This window comes from Mixophyes fleayi, chromosome 4, assembly GCF_038048845.1.
Source record: "Mixophyes fleayi isolate aMixFle1 chromosome 4, aMixFle1.hap1, whole genome shotgun sequence".
In the NCBI taxonomy this organism is placed as follows: Eukaryota; Metazoa; Chordata; class Amphibia; order Anura; family Limnodynastidae; genus Mixophyes; species Mixophyes fleayi.
In genome coordinates this window covers 320,255,899-320,276,686 of record NC_134405.1, presented here as the reverse complement: position 1 = coordinate 320,276,686, position 20,788 = coordinate 320,255,899, and the positions used below count along the sequence as shown (strand labels likewise).

At 40.5% G+C, this 20,788-nt stretch overlaps 1 pseudogene; it reads left to right on the top strand.

The window, feature by feature from the left end:
* Positions 1 to 17,784: 17,784 nt before the first annotated feature.
* Positions 17,785 to 18,242, top strand: LOC142150197 (DCN1-like protein 5 pseudogene; annotated as a pseudogene).
* Positions 18,243 to 20,788: the final 2,546 nt, after the last annotated feature.

The following is a 20,788-nucleotide window of genomic DNA, read 5'->3' as shown; positions in this document are numbered from 1 at the left end:
CAAAAAAAACCATACTGGTAGGTTAATTGGCTGTTAACAAATTGACCCTAGTCTGTCTGTCTGTGTGTGTTACGGAATTTAGACTGTAAGCCCCAATGGGGCAGGGACTGATGTGAATGAGTTCTCTGTACAGCGCTGCGGAATTAGTGGCGCTATATAAGTAAATGATGATGATGATGATAGCTCTGGCTGTACGGTCCATGTAAATTCAGACAGACAGAACACACTGCAGAACACGCATAATGCATATGTGTAATACAAAGTCCCATCAGAGCGCATGAAAAAAAATCATTAAATACATTAACACCTGTTGATAATATAATCATTAATAAAAGTACATTTAAAAAAATATTTTTTATATATATATATTTTTTTTACATGAAATTCATATGTAAGGATGTTCTTAATGCCCTGTACATAAAATTAATTGTTACAGTTTGTCTTGCAAACACATGTCCTGGCATACATATGCATCTGTCATCACTATCAATCAGCACTTACACCTGCCCTGTAGCTGGTAAAGGTGATACAGCTAAAAATCCTGTATCTAAGAGATGCCCAGAGATTGAATCGGACGAATATGCACGCTCTCGACCTTGGAACGCCCTTACTGTACATTGCCCACATGATCCCACCCGCACCTTCCCTTTGTCAAAGATCCTTGAAAAAGACCTGTAAAGTAAAGTAGAGATGTTCACCGACCCCCGTGAACTGGTTTTGGTTTTGAATCTGGATTAGCTTCGTGTTTTGGTTTTGGTTTGTGCAAAACCACCCTCGTGTGTTTTGGTTTTGGTTTTGGATTTTTTAGAAGAATCGCAAAAATATGCTAAAATGACATAATTTTGCTCTTTTTTTGTTCCTACATTATTATTAACCTCAATAACACTAAAGTCATTTGCAGTCAATTTTGACCACCTCACATGTCACAATATTATTTTCATACACTTTCAAACAAAGACTGCAGCGACCTGGCTGGATGGTAAGCGACAGAGCAATGACGCAAACACACGGCAGTTCCTAGTACATCTAGGACACATTCTAGGACACATTAGCACACAGCAGTGGCAGAAAAGACAAATGGGGGTACGCCCGAACCACCCACCCCCCGCTATTTTGGGTCTTAAAAAGGAATTCAAAACTCGCGAGATCCGACAATGACGTTTTGCCTCATTTTCAATTCCGAGGACGTGCGACAGTACCGAGCCGGCTCGGTTCGTACTCGGATCCCCTAAGTTCGGGTATGTTGAGTTCTCGAGGAAGCGAGCCTGAGCATCTCTAGTTGAAAGGGCTGCAAAATTTGGAACTAACTGGACCCCACATTCACCATCTGTACCAGAGTTGTGGAGACTGTGCAGATACCCCGGGGATTTATAACAACACACTCATATCTATCTCCATTTGGTAGGGATCCTCATACTACCATGTTCCAGTTTTTTCTATTTTAAATATTTTTTATATATCTTTTAATATGTTTGATATGTATGCATTTATGTGCAATAAAAGTGTATTTTAGTTATAAACGGTATCACGCTCGATCCGTTTTATTTCTTCCACATCTATACTGAGGGGTTATATCTGGAAGGATTTCTCAGCACTACCATAGAGGGAAGATAAAAGATCCAAAGAAATCTGCTACCATGCTGTTTTCAGTCTTCCTCTTGTAAGTGTTTTCACTTAAGGATTTGAGTGGTGATGGATCAGGCATCAAATCACATTGAAATTATTTGAGCACTGAAGGCGACTATATATTGATTGTCTAGTAAGTAGAAGCACAAAGGAGAGACATTGTGGTGGAACAAATCACACGGATTCAATCCCGTTTAGAAATTTCTGCCTTAAACTTTAAAAACTTTTTCAAGTTCATATATAATTGGTTTAAACAATGTCACGCTATATTATATTCTTATTTTTTCACGTTATACATCTCTTCGAAATAACACGGAGGGAAGGATCACCAAATTGTGATATATGGATCTACCCGTCATTTGAATATAAGTATTTTTTCACTATTTATGTTTGAATATTGTTTATTGTTTCAATTTGTTTTGTGTAAGGTGGTAATATTCATCTACTTGTGGCTTAAACACTTATCAGTCTATATAGAGTTATGAGAATACACTCAGTGGCGCTGATTACTCTTATATTGAGATATAGATACGTTTTTTCAGGAGCATTTAAACTTGTGTGGCCACTGCAAGCATTATGTTAACGTAGGTTTAACGTTCAAGTCATAGAATGTTATGTTAATGGTTTTTTTTATGCAAATTCTCTAAATTAAGCATAAGACATAAAAATTCTAAAGTGTTCTAGAAAAATAAAAAAATATCACATTTAACTATGTCGACCTTTGCTACTATAGAAATTAAAAAGTGATTATCTTAGATTTGATTTATAATCATGCACTAATGAGGCAGACAACATTAATAATGAATATCAAAGTCTTCCTAAGTGATCGGAATTATAATGCTGTAATTCAAATTAGCGTGATTGGGTTTTTGTTACCGCTTGATGCCATGGTTCTGTTGTGCCTAACTTTTTAACCATTATCCAATATCACAACTATGGTGGGACCACAATTGGATATATTTCCACACTCTCTTGTAGAGATCCTTTTCTGGGATTTCTGGGTGAACACATCCGCTACTGTGAAAATTAAAGATATTAGAAGTCACAGACAAACTTCCCAACATTTCTGTACCTGGCATCGGGGCAGGGGGTGTGGGACGTGGCCTCTCCCCCAGAGTGCTGTCTAGCGCTATAAAGCACTAGACAAGATCAGGACAGTTTGGAGGTATGCAAAGAGGAGTGCCAAAGTCATACAAAGGCATGAGGCCTCAGGCTGAGGTGATGTGTCATCCATTATAATATATTTTTATAAATATTTTTGTTATATTTTTTCATATTTGTGAAAAACGTGAAGTTGTCCTACAGCTGTGTTGTTTGAGGGAGGTCTGTATCTCGTGTTTTGCATGAAATCTCGATCACGGTGGGTGGGTGGCAGAGAGATGCTCTAAATTGTTTCAAGGTGGTTGGCAAATTGTTTTTTCTATAGATTTCACAACATTCATCGGGGCATATTCAATTGTTGCGTGTTTCCGCGGCGTTAAAATTACTACCGTTATTACGGTAGTAGTTAGCTGGATTTCAGCTCGGGGCTCAGGGAGCTGAGAGCTGAAATCCAGTGAGGAAACTACCGTAATAAAGTTTTTTCCGCGCACTATTACCGTACTAGCGGAGCGCGAGATTCTCGCCGTTTCTGCCGACAATTGAATATGCTCTTCAGCGTTAAATAGACTAAAAGTGCCTGTCTGTAGGTGATAGGTATACCTTAAGAATGATATTTTAAGATCAGAGAATGATTTAACCCCAGTGCCATTGAACCAAAAAAATATCTTCCGCTATATGTTCCTGTAGATCGGTTGATGGCAATGATGGCATGGTACTTGGAATTAATGCATTCTCTTGACATCTGTCAATAGAAACTTAAAGCGGCAATGTTGGGTTAAGTGTTTAAACACTTAACTTTCGGGGTCCCCACATTGCCGCTTTAAATTTTTCTTGACAGACGTTGCGATGACGTCAGCCTGCAGTGCCGAACACTTGTTCAATCGGAATCAATTGCCGTCAGCATGGTGCTTTCATCGGAAATCTCCAGCGTCAGGTTGAAGGTAAGTCTGTTTATTTTCAAGTCGGTTTTTAATAATTTCGTTTGTTTTTGTAGGGGTTCTCCATGTGGGAATAGTGGTAATCGTAAAAACGATTACCACCAGTTTCATATATAAAAGCCATTTGCTTATGACTTTGTGGTTTAACTTGGCTTTCTAATTTAGATATAATTTACAGCACACACCATTTTACCCGCCTGTTCGTTGTTTGTGGTGTGTTCAATTTACAGTCAGAAAAGAGAACATTTTTCAGTAGGTCCCCATGCTGAGATATTTTTTTTTTAACTGAGCTAAAGAAATTCTTTAGGATTCCTTGAAGTGAACTGCAATGGAAGCACATTAGCGATTTCTCATCCTGTCACATTACCATTCCTGACCACCAAAACACACCTTACCAAGTGAATAATAATTTTAGTAACAAGCCTTTTGCAAATTCATGTCACAAATGTACAGGAAATCAATTTGGTCAGTGGGCTGGAAATACATTACTAAACCTTCATAACCAGCAGGGAAAATTTGCCAGAAATATATTTAAATTCATTGAATTCATTTTCACGCTCGGTTTATAAAAGTTGCAATTTTCCAACTTTCATCGTGCTTTAATATATTTTTCCTCCTGCGTTGTCCAGGCCTGAGTGGATTCATCTTACTAATTAGCTTATATTTTTATGAGCCGGTATACAGTTTATAAGTGATTCATTCATTGTTTGTTCATATTTTTGGCTGCTAATGAGTTATTGGCTGAATCTGAAAGGTCAGTCACACTACATCACATATACGGTCTTACGCAGTCATCTATTTCAGTACATGCCTATGCAAGGGCCATATCATTTTAACATCAATATTTCTTTCATCTTTATCAAAATTCATGATTGACTGTTAACATAAAAGGGATATTTTTATGAATTTAGTGTTATGTAAATGTAATGAACAAGTAAAACATATTTGTTATATTTTTAGTTCAAAGGTCAAACAGTTTTACATGATAAATTGGCCTCTAGGTGGCACTGCTCTAATGTTAAATTAATGTTCTTTTTTTTATTTGCTAATGTTCCTTTTTCTTTGACAAGAAAGTAAGAAGAAAAGTAACACAATTTATGACACTAAACTTTGCTTGTTCTTCAGGTAAGTCTAATCCATACTTGCCTACTCTCCCAGAATGTCCAGGATACTCCCAAATTTCAAGTAGTTCTCCAAGACTCCCGGGAGAGCAGACCTTTCTCACAGATCCCGTATGGGAGTTTCAAAGAAGCGGTTTGCTGTGGGGGTGGGGTCAACAAGCCGCAAAAATCACCACGTCTCCCTGAACTTGGTACTTGACCTCCCTTCCAGTATCTCCTGTAGGGGAGAATTTTAAACTGGTCAAATATGGTCTATTTCTTAGGTGCTTGTGGTTGGTCAAGGGCCAAGTGTAGGTGAGCACAATGCATGGTTGATCTGTTCGTAAATGCATAACTTTGAAACAAAATGAATGACACAGTATCATCATCATTGTCAGGATAAAGCATAAATCTGATATGCTGAAATAGAATATTGGATGTCAGGACCCAAATAAATGTTTGCATGAATACCTAAATTCACCTGATGTTCAATTCAGATAAAGGTGTGACTAAATGAGCCCAGGAACAGGTAATTGAGTTAGGTAAACCCTTTGTGCAGAGACCAGCTTTAGATATGCAGATCAGACATCCATTGTATTTGATCATGTATTTCCCTAGCTAATTTACTTCCCTTCAATAGGTAGTATAAACACAAACTAACCCCTAGGTGTAAATTAGAGAGCTTGCAGTTATTTACAAGGGATAATTCATAACTGCAGGGTAAATAGGTTGTATCAAATGAATCCATTGATAAGCTAGTGTAACAGTAAAAGACGCAGAGTCTGATGTAATGGTGTTTGGAGGTTTTTACATCCCAGTGTGAGGAGATAAGCCTGCCACTTTTAGCAGCTTCCAGGACATAGCACTGTTTGCTTGTGACACTTGAATAGACTTGTAGGTACCGCTCAGCATGTAGCCTGGCTCAATGAGGCCAGGGGATAACATAGCCTATATGTAATACTGTATAGACAGAAAGAATTCAGTTTTAAAATATGCCACTTAAAATCAATAAAAGCAGAGATCAACCACCTATTCCTCAATAGCATGAGGAAGGGCAGCTCATATGGTAAATTAAGAATTCTGACCCACAGAGAAATGGAGAAAAGGAGTGGAAGCTCTGCGAATGCCCTGTACTTAGGCATGTTTGATATGACAAGATGAACCAAGTCATAAGGGATTTGTTAATGATAAGATTGGATCGATGTAACGCTGTCCAGGACAAATATATCACATTGTAGAATTGGTTAATAAATCAGGCAACAGGTAAATTTGGTTTGAAAAGGTGTCCCAGGACACAACCCCGATTAGCATTAACCCTGCCCCTGTGAATGCCGCACCCATTTGAGGTTGCTTAAAAATCTGTGTTCTGAGGGAACAAATTGTCAGACTTTTGGGGATCAATCTATTTGAAGGACTGTCCATTATTTCTGCCTGCCCCAGGCATACAGATTATTATATGTAAGTAATGCTCTGTACGTTATCTCTTTTATTTTAAACTGTTTTGCTTGTTATGTCAAATTTATTATTTGTTTATTCATTATTTTTCTTTATATCTGTATGCCCTGTACCTTTTGTATATTAAATCTAAAATTTAATAAGTTGCGTCCTTGATACTCTAAAGAATCCATAGCCTGTGTAGAAGAGAGATTGCTTATCCAGGTTACCCTGTGTGTGACTGGTTGATACATTTGATTAACAAGCTGTGTGTGCTTGTATGTACATTTGTGTAACAGTCTGGAGGTGTGAAGAGTTAACCCTGTGGGTGCTGGTGTGAGTCTTGCTAGTTTGTGGAACTAGGAGCCTGTGTGCCAGCGTGGGACAGTATATTGGGGTCCTATTGCCCATAACCAATAGGTGGTGGCTGTACCTGAAGTGTCTGGGGGGTGTGAGAGCGCTGTGTTTGGGGGCGATTCCGTAGGTCTAAGAACCTGTGTGATAGGTGAGAGAGACTGCGGCCTGAAATCGTGTGTGACCTCATACAGCAAACACCCCAACGTCACGGCAGCTGGGAGCGCGTTCGTGACAATCATCATTTATTTATATAGTGCCAGCATATTCCATAGCGCTTTACAATTGGGGACAAACATAGTAATAGACAAAAGTGGATAACACAGACAGACAGAGAGGTAAGAGGGCCCTGCTCGCAAGCTTACAATCTATGGGTCAATGGGAGTCGGTCACATGAGGTTACGTCTTCATACTGCATTTTGGTCCATCCAGATTACAAAGGTAAAAAGTGATTAGTATGCTATATGATCCAGTCACACAGCAATTTTGGTCAGGGAGTCAGAGGGTTGTTGTCTTGTATGAATTGTGTAATGGGTGGTAATAGGGTACCCTAGAGAGGTTAAGGAGGTGGTTGAGGAATATTATAAGCTTGTCTAAAGAGGTGGGTTTCAGAGAATGCTTGAAGGTTTGTAGACCAGAAGAAAGTCTTATTATTATTATTATTATTATTATTATTAATTTTTATTTATAAGGCGTCACTCAGTGTCCGTAGCGCCGTACAGGGACAAACAAGTACAATACAAGGTGGGACGGCACGGTACAGTAAACAATAAGCACAGTAACTCAGTAAGCTCAAAGCACAGCTAGAGAGAGGGGGGAGGGAAGACCAGCAGGTGCCGGAGCCCAGGAGGAAGGGCGCGGATAACGGGGAGACCCCCAGAGGGGTGGGGGGAAAGGTAGCTGGAGAGCAGAGTTAAAGGTGCAGGAAACAGGAGGAGAGATGGCCCTGCTCAAGGGAGCGTACAATCTAAGGAGAGGGGTAGACAGACAGAGAGACACAGGGGTGAGAGGGAGAGAAGGGGGAATGGAGGCAGATTCAGGGGAGGGGGAAGAGGGGAGGGAGGCAGAAAAAGGTAGGAAGTTAAGTGGGAGACTGGAAGGCTTTGAGAAAGAGGTGGGTTTTTAGAGCCCGTTTGAAACTGGACAGAGTAGGGGATGTTCTGATGGAGGGAGGGAGCTTGTTCCAGTGGAAGGGAAAGCTTGTTCCAGTGTGCGAGGGAAAGAATTCCACAAAGTGGGTGCAGCTTGAAAAAAGTCCTGTAACCATGAATGGGAGGAAGTGATGAGAGCGGAAGAGAGACGCAGATCTTGTGCAGAACGGAGGTGTCAAGTTGGGAGATATTTTGAGACAAGTGAGGAGATGTATGTTGGTGCAGTTTTGTTGATGACCTTGTAGGTTAGTAGTGCATGTTCAGAATGATCCCATGATCCCATATCTTTCTTATTATTTTGGCATGGTATTTAATGGCTTACTTCATTCAATTCCCCGTACTTGGCCCCTTTTCCTATATTTCTAAATAGTTCATTAGCTATCCAAATCTGAGACTATCTCCTTCTTTAGGCCTTTATCGGTCGGCATACAACAAGATATAAATCAAAGCTTTGTATGTTTCAAGAGCAGCAAGGTTAACAAGTTATCCTTCCTTGAACAAAACCATATACAATATAAAGAAACCTGCAATCATATATGTGAACACAACAATAACTAATTGTGAATACTTATATATGTATAGTAGTTAATATGTTGAACCAAAAAAGACAAATGGTATGTGAGAATAACTGATAATTAGAGACAGAAAGAACAATCAATCAAAGCAGAAATACTCCTGTATCTTCACCCTGAATATTAATCAACTGTATAATGAACCAGTTCTAGATAATATTAATAAAAGTAGTAATAGCTGCAGGGGAGGGCTGGCAAATTTTAGCCCGTGGGTCAAAACTCTACTCAGTAGCCTATTAAGAACATATTCAAGGAAAAAAAATGCAGGTGGCCCAGTGACCCAACCCAAAGTAGCCCACTATGTGTTATGACAGCCTTTGTTTTGTGTCTGGCAGCAGTACCTATAATCCATCAGAGGTGCTGCTGCTGTCCTGCTCCTGAACTCTGCAACATGCCAGAAGGAGTGAATCTCCTTGTCTGATGCTAATTAGAACTGCACCTGTTGCACTGCTTTAAGGACCTGCCTCTAGCTGTGCTCTGAGCAGTTCATCCATTTGTTCCTGGCTGCTGCTAACCTGCTCCTTAGCTATTTGGTATATACCTGCTGGACTGAACTTCTGTGTATGACGACTGCCTGCACCTTGGACCTTGCCTGCTTGCCTGAGACCCCAAATCATTTGCCTGTACCTTGGACCACGCTGTTTTGCCTGTTGCCCTGACCTTTTGAACAGACTTCTGGACCTCGCCTATTTGCTATTTCTCTGCCTGGCTATTTGGATTTGTTTGTCTGGTCTCTATTTGATCCCTGGACACTGTCTGCTTTCCTGGACAGCCTTGTGCCTTCTGGACTGGGGTAAACTTATTATACTTGTTCCTGCCGTTTTACTATACAGTCTCTTTTGGAACCTGTTATCCGTGGATTTGAGTTATCTTTGTTAATATATTTACCTGAATAAAGACACTTTGCCTTACACTTCCGTTGCACTTGTGAATGCACTGGGATTCATAACACTATGGGGCTGGCCAAGGGGGTAGATGACCCCTTGCCCCCAGCTCAGCCTGCCCTTGAATAAGTGAATAGTCCTTTGGGTTTATGTCTAGGTCCTGGAAGATGGATCTTTAAAGAAGTATGTCTCCAGATATTATCAGTCTTGAATGACCTTAAGTCAGTGTCTTCTTAATGTAGAATTAGGAAGTACTGTGTTTCGGACAATCTCCATTGAAAAGGTAAGTAAATCTGTACCTCTCCGAAATTCAAGTGACCATAAAGTTCCTTCAAACTGGTGTTTCTTCTTTCATTGGGAGAGTCATCACAAAACATGGAGATGGGATTTCTTTTCCCAATCTGCCTAAAAAGTGATAATGTGTCCAGGGTGTGAGCTTGGAGCCTCATTGGCAATGGCAAAACTTAGATCATTTCGAGCCTTATTCATTAAGGAGGGCAAAACAAAAAATAGAGTAAAGCTGGGTACACGCTACAGGTTTTTCGTCCAATAATCGCCTCAACCAGCCGACATACGACCACTCGTTCGAAAGTCGGGTCAGTGTGTGTAGTGACAAGATGATCAAAAGTCTTCCCAAATGGTCGATTGTCGCCTCAGTTCGTTGGTCGTAACATTCAATATTTTTGTTTCAATCACCTTTAGTGTATATAAATTTACGATCGATCCACGATAATCCTATAATACTTCCTCGAGCTGGTGCTCCGTTGGGGGGGGAGCGTGTGTATATAAATTTCAGATGCCTGTATCTGTCACATGGCACATCAGACATGGATGTTGGTTTCTGCTGTGGACCAATCAGCGATGATGCCCGACAGAATGGAACATTGTTGGTGAAGAATTTTCGAGAATTTTAGCTGAATTTTGTTGTCTTCTGTTTTTTTATGCCTTTTTGGGTGTTAACTATAGTGAAAGTTCTGCCCCTTTATGCTAATGTCTTAGGTATATCGTTACATGACCCGCAAATATTGCTCTTCCATTTATTGTCTAAAACGAGGCTAGTGTGTAAGCAGTCTATAAACCGAGCAATCAGACCATCAATCAGATGTTAAATCAATCAGCATAAAAACCTGGTGGAAAATTAGGCAGTATGTACCCAGCTTAAGTTTGCTCCTGGACAAACCATGTTACAATGCAGGGGTGCAAATTAGTTTTTTATTTTGCACATAAGATAAATACTGGTTGTTTTTTCTTGTAGCACACAAGTACTTGATAGCTTTATTTTTACACTGAAAAGTAAAGTTGATCTAGGACATGCCCTACCCCAACTATAAATCTGCCATCACATTTTAAATTTACCTCCCCCTCCAATGCAACATGGTTTTTTCCGGGTGCAAAGTTACTCATTTTTTATGCTTTACTCTCCTTAATAACTCAGATCCTTATGGTGCAAATGTCTATCAACTTAGAATTCAGTGGCATTCAGAAAGTGGGACTGTCAAAGTCTTATAATTGGATGAATGAAAGTATATTGGTTAATATTGTTTTACTGTGCGATTGCGATTAGTATGCCACGTAACACGTGGCATGGCGCGATCACGCAGTAAAATACGCACGCTCACACTCGCACTCTAACATTTAGTTATTTATGTATGTCATATTTTTATTGGTACCATTCCACAGTGATTTATGAGCAGATAGTATTTAGTTTATTATTAGTTTATATATTATGATTATATGTACACTTTAGTGTTATTTAAGGTTCAGGTTACAGGAAACATGTCATGTTTAGTATCATTTTAATCCCCTATTCATAAGCAGTTGTCCTGTTCATACGCCGAAGAGATCGCACATTGCATACTCTAGTTAGCGATGTTAGGGAAATAAATGTCTAAAGTGATACTGACTGTAATATGTAAATAGACTAGCTTAAACTGGTTTCTGGGCGGGAAAATCATCTGGAATGTTGACCCTCACCCTTGGAGGGGGTTGTTTGAACTAGCCTATGACCTGTTTACACTGGACCCTCCTGAAGCCTGGACCTATAGAAGCAAGCCACGTCATCTGCATTGTTCTCTCTGTAACACTAATTGTATATAATACAGCTCTAGCTGGTATTAGCCCAGTCTTCCCTGACCACAGTATTCTGGAGTGAAGTACTGTAAGCTGGTACCAGTGGAGCGCAGCTTAGCGAGCACATGCGGGTGCGGTTTGTATGTATCTTTTGATATCGGCTGTACTGTATTATAATTATGTATTAAGCTGCTAATTTTTGCATCTGCTAAAATAAATTACTTTGTGCTTTGGAAACACAACACAATCGCTTCAACAATGCTTATTTGAAAACGAGAGAATTACTTTAATAGGGACAGGCATCAATGCAAATCTATCCTTGATGCCAGTGAAAGATGTCTATCTATCTGAGAATATTGTTAACTCTTCCTTTGATTATCACTTTATAAGTTCTCCCACATGAACTTCAGTATTAATAGATCCAGTGTATTCTGCTTGCAGATCTGCTCCTGTCGTGTTAGGTCCAGGTTACAATGAGAGAACAATTAGGGGCTGATTCAGTTCTAAGCTTTGTGCCACGGAGTGCCTGCGGAATGGTCGTGAAGGGACTCCGTGGTAATACAACATCACAGATCTATTCCATAGAGGTGCACAGGAAAATCTGCAATGTTGGGGTCCCGTAATCCCAGGAAATGTGTGCAACATTACGGTGATGACCTGCGGCACATCGCTACGAATTTAATTGGCCGCCTAGAGTCTTCTCTTACTTATCAGCGTCTCCCTGAATTTTTTTTTTTAATAAAGTACAGATATTTGGCAACCCTCTGTACTTTAGAAGAACTCACTGATCCATGGACTTTATAAAGATAACTATAAAAACAATAGAGATAAAAGCATGCTCCCGAGTAATGTACTACCCATCATCATTAATTTCAAGGTTTTCAGTCTTGTGAAACTAATTTCTGGAAGAAAACACACACGACCGTTGTCAATATTGTGACTGTGGGCACTGGACTCTTGGCTGAAAAACCATTGATGCACATCCCCGGATGATGATCACTGTGACAGCTCATTTGTCTCTCTTTACTATTATTCACAATCTCTGCTTTTGAGACTATGGCCCTTTTCAGTTACTTCTACATTTTACATTACTTTCCACATACCCAGGCATACATTGCGTCATAGTGTTACTAATCTCTGTTGGCTTAGTACCCACATTGTACAGAAATGTAAAGATTAATACATAGATTCTGGTGTTCTAGTTATTTCATGTCACTCTCAGCATACATTTGGCATTTAAGCCAAATGAGTGTTTTCCAGGGTAAACATTTATTTAATTTTTATGGGAGGTAAAATTGGACTTGACATCTACACAGTAAACACTTATGTGAAGAGACAACATATTGATAAACACATGCTACATTCACTGTGTGTTAAAGCTGTGCAGTTTCAACCATGCTTGAAAACATTGAATAGTTGACTTATGGGAGATCTCTGAGTGGGGGCGTGATGGGCGGGCTGAAGGGGGTGGGGCACTGCCCCCAGCGATAAAATGATGGTTTAGTCACGGGTCGGGCTATTCACCGCAAGACGCATCATTTTGCCTCCTGACGGCCAGGATGCTTGCCTGCTCTCCTGGGAGACCTACCCGCAATTCCGGAGTCTCCAGGACATTTCAAGAGGGGACAAATATGGTTTCAACTCATTTCAACTTTTTGCATGTGTACATGAAGTCAGCCATCTTCTGGACAGGTATTTTCATTAGTATTAATTAGAGATGCTCACTGACCCCCGTGAACTGCTTTCGGTTTTTAATTTGGATTTGGATTAGCTTTGTGTTTTGGTATTGGCAAAACCGCCCTCATGTGTTTTGGTTTTGGTTTTGGATTTTTTAGAAAAAATGCTAAAATCACATAATTTTGCTCTTTGTTTGTTCCTACATTATTATTAACCTCAATAACACTAATTTCAAGTCATTTGCAGTCAATTTTGACCACCTCACAGGTCACAATATTATTTTCATACACTTTCAAACAAATACTGCAGCGACCTGGCTGAAGGGTAAGTGACAGAGCAATGACACAAATACACGGCAGTTCCTAGCACATCTAGGACACATTGGCACACAGCAGTGGCAGAAAAGAAAAATGGGGGTCCGACCTCCCTCCCACCGTTATGTTGGATCTTAAAAAGGATTCCAAAACTCGTGAGATCCGAGATCCGACGACGTAACGATGACGTTTTGCCTCGTTTTCAAATCCGCGGGTGCGCAACAGCTTGGCTCGGTACTCAGATCTGCTAAGTTCGGGTATGTTCGGTTCTCGGGGAACAGAGCCTGAGCATCTCTAGTATTAATACTAGGGATTAACTGCATGTACTGGCAGGAGTGCGCTCAGTGTGCTCCTGAGCAACTTCCTGTGACATCATCAAACTACAGGAAGTTTGCCAGCTTTCAGCAAATTGCCTCTGAACAAATACATTATCAGAGGGGGATGGGTTGCACTACGACAAGAAACTCATAGTGCCACTGTTTAAAAGTAGCTTATGTATTATATAGTTTGTTGTTCTTTCTAGGAAAATTGTAAAACATTATCATCTTGTTCCAGAAACAGTTTCCCAAAACAAAACATAGCAAACCCTATTTCACAAGCATTGGGGCAGAACATGCTTGTTGTGCTATCAGAATCTCTGGAACATTTATGAAAAAAATGCTTTATAATTTAAATTCATTTTTTTTCAAATGTGAATACTTGTTTTTTGTATATAGTTTAAATCTATTGTTACCTTTTTCTTCCACCAATGGGAACTGATATTATATATTGCAGCGATAAGAAAATCAGCCTTATTGTTGCACTTTAATAAATAAACCATAAACTTAAATTTTGATTGCTTGCTTCCTGGACATTAGCAATGGTTATTTCTTATTTTTTTTTAAATAACATGAGATATGTACAAGTAGCTTTAGATAATTCCTGATATGCGCCACCTATGCAGCCAATCATAGCAGCATAAGAACTGATGGTGTCTGTGAAACTATAGGTGCGCATTTCACAATCAGAATTGATGGAATCTGCAATCCTGTATTGTATACCGCACACGGCACCGTCCGAATGGACAATATCTAAGGTCCTGTACCCATGGCACCACCACTGCCATCTGTAATCCTTCAGGGCTATCCCGTTGTAGGACAGCTCTTTCAGGCTTTTTAAGATACATCCTGAATTTAAGTAAGCCTTCTCTATAGCATCATAGAGACTAGTCTCCTTAGAGAGGTCATTAAAAATTCACCAATTAGTGACATTGATCAAATATTTATTTTTAGCTAAAGCACATAGCCTGCGTTGGCATTTGCCAATTTCTCTTTTTGATTCCCTTCATCCTGTCTCCTGTGTTTTGCCGGCTTTCTGATGGGATTTGAATTTCCTTTTTACTTAATGGCTTGCAGCATTAATAAAGAGCCGAAAAAGTAACATAGATAAGCTGATAAATGGAAGAGTGAAGCCGCAAATCAAAAGGAAAAACGTAGCCATATTGGATTTTCTGAATCAGGACTGTTCCCGCACAGGAAATATGTGTATGCGTAAGGATCAATCCTGAACACTTTGAACTTCATGGAAGATGACTGGCAATTCATCTGCTAACATTAAATGGATGAAATGTCACAGACAGAGAGCGCCGTTCGATATGTGTTTTTAATGGTTATTTGTGCAGCTTTACTTTTTTAACCCAATTTATGCCAGAGGGCCTGAATTGATTTTTATTTGAAGGGGATTATGACACCGGAAAAAAATTAATTATCAGCAGGAAGAAAACCAGAAAAACAAGAGTTTGATTTTGTTTTCTTCCCCCTATAACAGTATGAAAGATATTTTTATAATATTAAATAGATAGAATGTCCATGTAAAAGGCTATTTTAAAACCCATCCAGTTGATGTAGTTGTCCATCACAGCTCTAATAGGTCTTCTTTATTTTTTATTACTGATCAATGCAAACTGGATCTATGAATAACTATGGTAGCACTTACTATTAGATCTATGTCAGCGTGGTTCTAATAGTATTGTCTTTCACAGAATAGGATAGTCGGCTATCCCAGACTGACGTAGATACCGTGAGGAAAGCCGCATATCTCCCAACTTTCTGGAAAGAGAAAGAGAGACACATTTCATACACATACACATATGACACACCACAACTAATGTTCCTCTGTACCGATTTTACGTCAGATCTGGACCCTTATATTGATTCTCCACTAGTATATGTCCCCATCGTATTGATTTTTACCTTGATCAAACGTCCCTCTAATGGTCTCCTCCAGATTATGACAAACCTCCATGACATGATTGTTCCTTATACAATGAACTCCAAAAATGACTATACCCCAGATCATTATGATTGATTCTTCCCAGATCATGTTCATGGCCCTGATTCATTAAGGATCTTAACTTGAGAAACTTCTTATTTAAGTCTCCTGGGCAAAACCATGTTACAATGCAAGGGGTGAAAATTAGTATTCTGTTTTGCACATAAGTTAAATACTGACTGTTTTTTCATGTAGCACACAAATACTTGATAGCTTATTTGTACACTGAAATTTAAAGTTGATATTTGTGTGCTACATAAAAAACAGTCAGGGCCTGAGTCATTAAGGAGAGCAAAGCATAAAAAGGGAGTATCATTTACATCTGGGCAAAACCATGTTGCATTGGAAGGGGAGGTAAATTTAAAATGTGGGGACAGATTTATAGTTGGGGTAGGGCATGTCCTAGATCAACATTTAATTTCAGTGTAATAATAATGTTATTAAGTTTTTGTGTGTTAGATGAAAAAACAGCCAGTATTTAACTTATTTGCAAAATAATAAACTAATTTGCACCCCTTGCATTGAATCATGGTTTGTCCCAGAGAACATTTACTGCTTTTTTGCCTTAATGACTCAGGCCCCCAGTATTTAACTTAGGTGCAAAACAGAATACTAATTTGGACCCCTTGCATTGTAACATGGTTTTGTCCAGGAGACTTAAATAAGAAGTTTCTTAAGTTAAGATCCTTAATGAATCAGGCCCCTTGTCTTTAGTTGATATTTCTTCTCATTATAATGACTCCACAAAATTGATTCTCCCCGAGATCATGAATACCCCTATACACTAATTCCCCTACTCAGTCTCTTGTATCATGAAGTGGCACCAACCATGGCCGCTCTGTTGAGGGCAGCAGCAATGGTCCAGCAACGATTGTCATTCACTGATTGCCTTGACGAATGAGGTGAGTCAACCCACGCCCCCCATGCAGTGCAGCTACCAATAGCGGGATAGTACAATGGAGGATGGATATATGAGGACCCGGAACACCAGGACAAAGTGCCAAAAATGGGACAGTCCTACTGAAGTTGGGATGGTTTGTACTATGAAGTGGCATTATATGGGATTTCTGAGACAATGAGATACATTGTGCAAACTATTTTCTGTTTGGAATGTTGTTAGTGCACTTAGGGGTCTAGGGCCTGATTCATTAAGGATCTTAACTTAAGAAACTTCTTATTTCAGTCTCCTGGACAAAACCATGTTAAAATGCAAGGGGTGCAAATTAGTATTCTGTTTTGCACATAAGTTAAATACTGACTGTTTTTTCATGTAGCACACAAATATCAACTTTAAATTTCAGTGTACAAATAAGCTATCAAGTATTTGTGTGCTACATGAAAAAACAGTCAGTATTTAACTTATGTGCAAAACAGAATACTAATTTGCACCCCTTGCATTGTAACATGGTTTTGTCCAGGAGACTGAAATAAGATGTTTCTCAAGTTAAGATCATTAATGAGATGGCCCTGGCAACAATCTTTATATCACCATCTCAGGACGGCAATAGCACAAGATATTAATTGAAAAAAAGCTTTAGAATAAAGCATTTTTTTCTGAAAAGATTCCCAGCAACATTTTTATTTTATTGTTTTACTAATATTTTCAAACACTTTGATTTTTTTGTTGTTGTTGAAAGTGGAACTGAAAGCCCAAGTCAAGAACCGGGGGCTGCTACATGAAGCCAAGTATCTCAGGGGGTCTCCACTCCTCTTACAGCCCCGTCCCGAAACACAGAGAGAAGGGTGGTATGTGAGTGGGAGGACGAATCACAAGCGGTGTCCAGGAAATTGCAGCTTGTGACTCACTCACCCCCTCTACTGTCATTTTAGGTTGCTTAACAAAATTGATTTATCTGGAAAAATAGCTGAATGTAGCCGTGTAGCAGCTGTAGCTGGGGGGAGAGGGGATTACCACCCTCTATTAGGTGTACTGCAGCTTTAATTACATCAATTACTGATCGTTCTCTAGCATCTCTAGAACAAAGTCGTATAGAAGGTGTAAAAACCTTATCAATTGGCCAGACAGTGAGTCAGTGCGCTCCCGTCTGGGCTTCAGCGCACCCCGGGTCCAAAAGAAGACCGGACTTCACCTCACAGCAATATGCCCAGGAAAAAGAGAGAAAAACCTCCTCTACTGGTGGAGTGAATGTAAACAAATGTAGAATATCACCAAGTAGTCGGTTCACTAGAAGGAAATGACTGGTTTGGTTTCATGAGCTCGCAGATCCAGATGACATTATTGGGCCCGAAGGAATGGAAAGATTTTGTGAACAAATTAACATCAACCCAAAAGATATAATTATGTTGATTCTGGCCTGGAAACTAGAGGCAAAATACATGGGCTACTTCACCAAGGAAGAAAGGCTAAAGGGATTGGCCACATTAAAATGTAACACCACAGAGAAGCTACAGCGTAAATTTCATTATCTAAGCATTCAAGGGAATTATGACACCAACTTTAACAATATTTACATGTATGCTTTTGATTTTGATTTTGCAAGAGACAACGACCAGCAATTTCTGGATATTGATGCAGCAAAATCCATGTTGAAGCTTCTGCAAGGAAGAAGGGGCCCTTATGTACCTCATTTATTCAGTTTCTGGAGCAATGGAAATACAGACACACGAGAAAAGACCAGTGGTGCCTCCTGTTAGAATTTAGCCAGACTTTCCACAACGATCTGAGCAGCTATGATGAGAATGGCTCCTGACTGTTAGGAACCCCTCTAGCCGATACAGCACAACCCGGAGTCTGCTCTGCCAGTCAGGTGTTCACTGGATCCCCTAGTGGTGGGGACAGACTTGGCCGGAGACTAACAGAGGGTCGTGAAGTGCGTACCGGCTGGGGAGAACCCAGTAAAGCGGAGTGAAGTCCAGGCACGGGTCAAGGGCCGGCAGCAGACAGCAAATCCAATAAACAAAGCCGAGGTCAAGGGTCACGAGCAAACAGGAAAGTCGGTAAACACGCCAGAGGTCGGGGTCACAAGAAACACAGGCAGGGTCCAAATCCAGGCAAGGGGTCATACACAGGCAATCCAGCAGAGTATCCACAGTACAGGGACAAAGGGCAGAGCAGGTCAGCAAACTGGTAACAGGAAGCTATAAATGGCAGTGAGGCTGCAGAGCTCACTGCCTTAAATAGTACCATGAGCCAATCAAGACAGAGGAGGACAGGGCTGACAATCAGCCTCAGGAGACAGCTAATTAATTACTAGCTAGAACTAGCATAGGTTAATAACATAAACCAGGAAGCATGTATAAAAATATAAATGAACCAGTTTAAATCACATGAGAGCTCCCTCTGGAGTTGGAGGATGTTCCTACACACTCCTACATCTATGCCACAAGGATAAAAACAGAGCACAGAAACTAAAGCACGTGGCCGGCGGCTAGTTCACGCCAGGAGGCAGCGTACCGCCGCGGCTCATGACAGTACCCCCCCTTGAGGAGGGGTTAAGGAACCCCGACACCCAGGTTTCTTAGGAAATTTTTTAAAGAACTCCTTCAGATGTCTTGTAGTATGAAGTTGTCTTTGCGGAACCCAGGAGCGCTCTTCCAAACTGCGATTCCTCCACTGTACGAGGAAGTGCACCTGAACCTGCACCTTCTTAGAATCGAGAATCTTCTGAATTATATATTTTTGAGGTTTGTTCCGATTCTGTACATGCGAACTTGGAAGCTGGGATTGATTTGGGTATAGCACAGGTTTAAGCAGGGGGCAATGGAATGTGTTGGGGATCCTCAGTGAACCAGGAATTTTCAATCTGAAAGCTACAGCATTAATCTGCTTGATAATGGGGAAAGGACCGATGAATTTAGGCCCCAGTTTCCTACAAGGCTGTCTGAGCCTAATATTGCGTGTAGACAGCCACATTTTCTGGCTCACTTTGAGGGAGCAGGTGGTACGGTGGCGGTTTGAATTTTTTTTTGCAAAAAATGAGGCTCGTCTCAATGATGACTGCACTTTTTTCCAGATGACCTTGAGATCCCTGGCTGTGGATCGAATTTCCGGAATACCAGCGGACTTGAGAGAGCACAAGGAATTGGATCTGGGATGAAAACCAAAATTGCAGTAGAATGGAGAAATTTGAGTAGATGCATGACACGAATTATTGTAAACAAACTCTGCCCAGGGTAACAAGGAGGACCAGTTGTCGTGAAATTCTGAAGTGTAACAGCGTAGGAACTGCTCTAAGGACTGGTTAACCCTTTCAATTTGCCCTTTAGACTGAGGGTGGTATGCAGATGAAAGACTAATCTTGATGCCAAGAAGGGTACAGAAGGATTTCCAGAATTGTGCTATGAATTGGGAACCACGATCAGAAACAATGTCAGTAGGAAGTCCATGGAGGCGGAATATATGCTGGATGAATAGGACAGCCAGATCTCGAGCACTAGGGAGCCTGGTCAGCGGTATGAAATGTGACATTTTGCTGAAGCGGTCTACTACCACCCATATGGTGTTGTGACCTGCGGAGAGTGGCAGATCAACTACAAAAGTCCATGGACAAGTGTGTCCAGGGTTTTGCAGGAATGGGTAAAGGAACCAACTGGCCTACAGGACGATTCCTGGGGACTTTATTCCTGGCACAAACCTCACAAGAGAGGACATGACTTTTGAGGTCAGCAGACAATGATGGCCACCATACAGTGCGGGAAAGAATTTCCAATGTTTTATAAATTCCAGGATGTCCAGCAGTCTGACTATCATGTGCTTCAGCAAGGACCGCTTTCCTTAAATGAACTGGGACAAATAAGCATCCTACCGGAGTATTATCAGGAGCTAATCTGTGAAACCTTTGAAGCTTGATGCTCAGGTTTTGGGTTAACCCAGCATGGACTGTGGAAGAGGGAATGATTGGCTCCGGATCTGTAACTGGAACATGATGTGCCAAGAAGCTTCTAGAAAGAGCATCCGCTCTGACATTTTTAGAACCTGGTCGGTAGGTTATCACAAAATTGAAACAGGTGAAGAATAGAGACCAACGGGCCTGTCTGGGATTCAAGCGTTTGGCTGACTGTATGTATTGTAGGTTTTTGTGATCCGTTATAACAGAAATTAGATGTGTAGTGCCTTCGATCCAATGTCGCCACTCTTCAAAGTCCCATTTAATCGCCAACAGTTCCCGATTGCCCACGTCATAGTTGGCCTCTGCTGAAGAGAACTTACGGGAAAAGTAGGCACACGGATGCAAAGGATGAGTATGAGGGTACTTTTGAGATAAGATGGCACCAGCACCGACGTCGGAGGCATCGA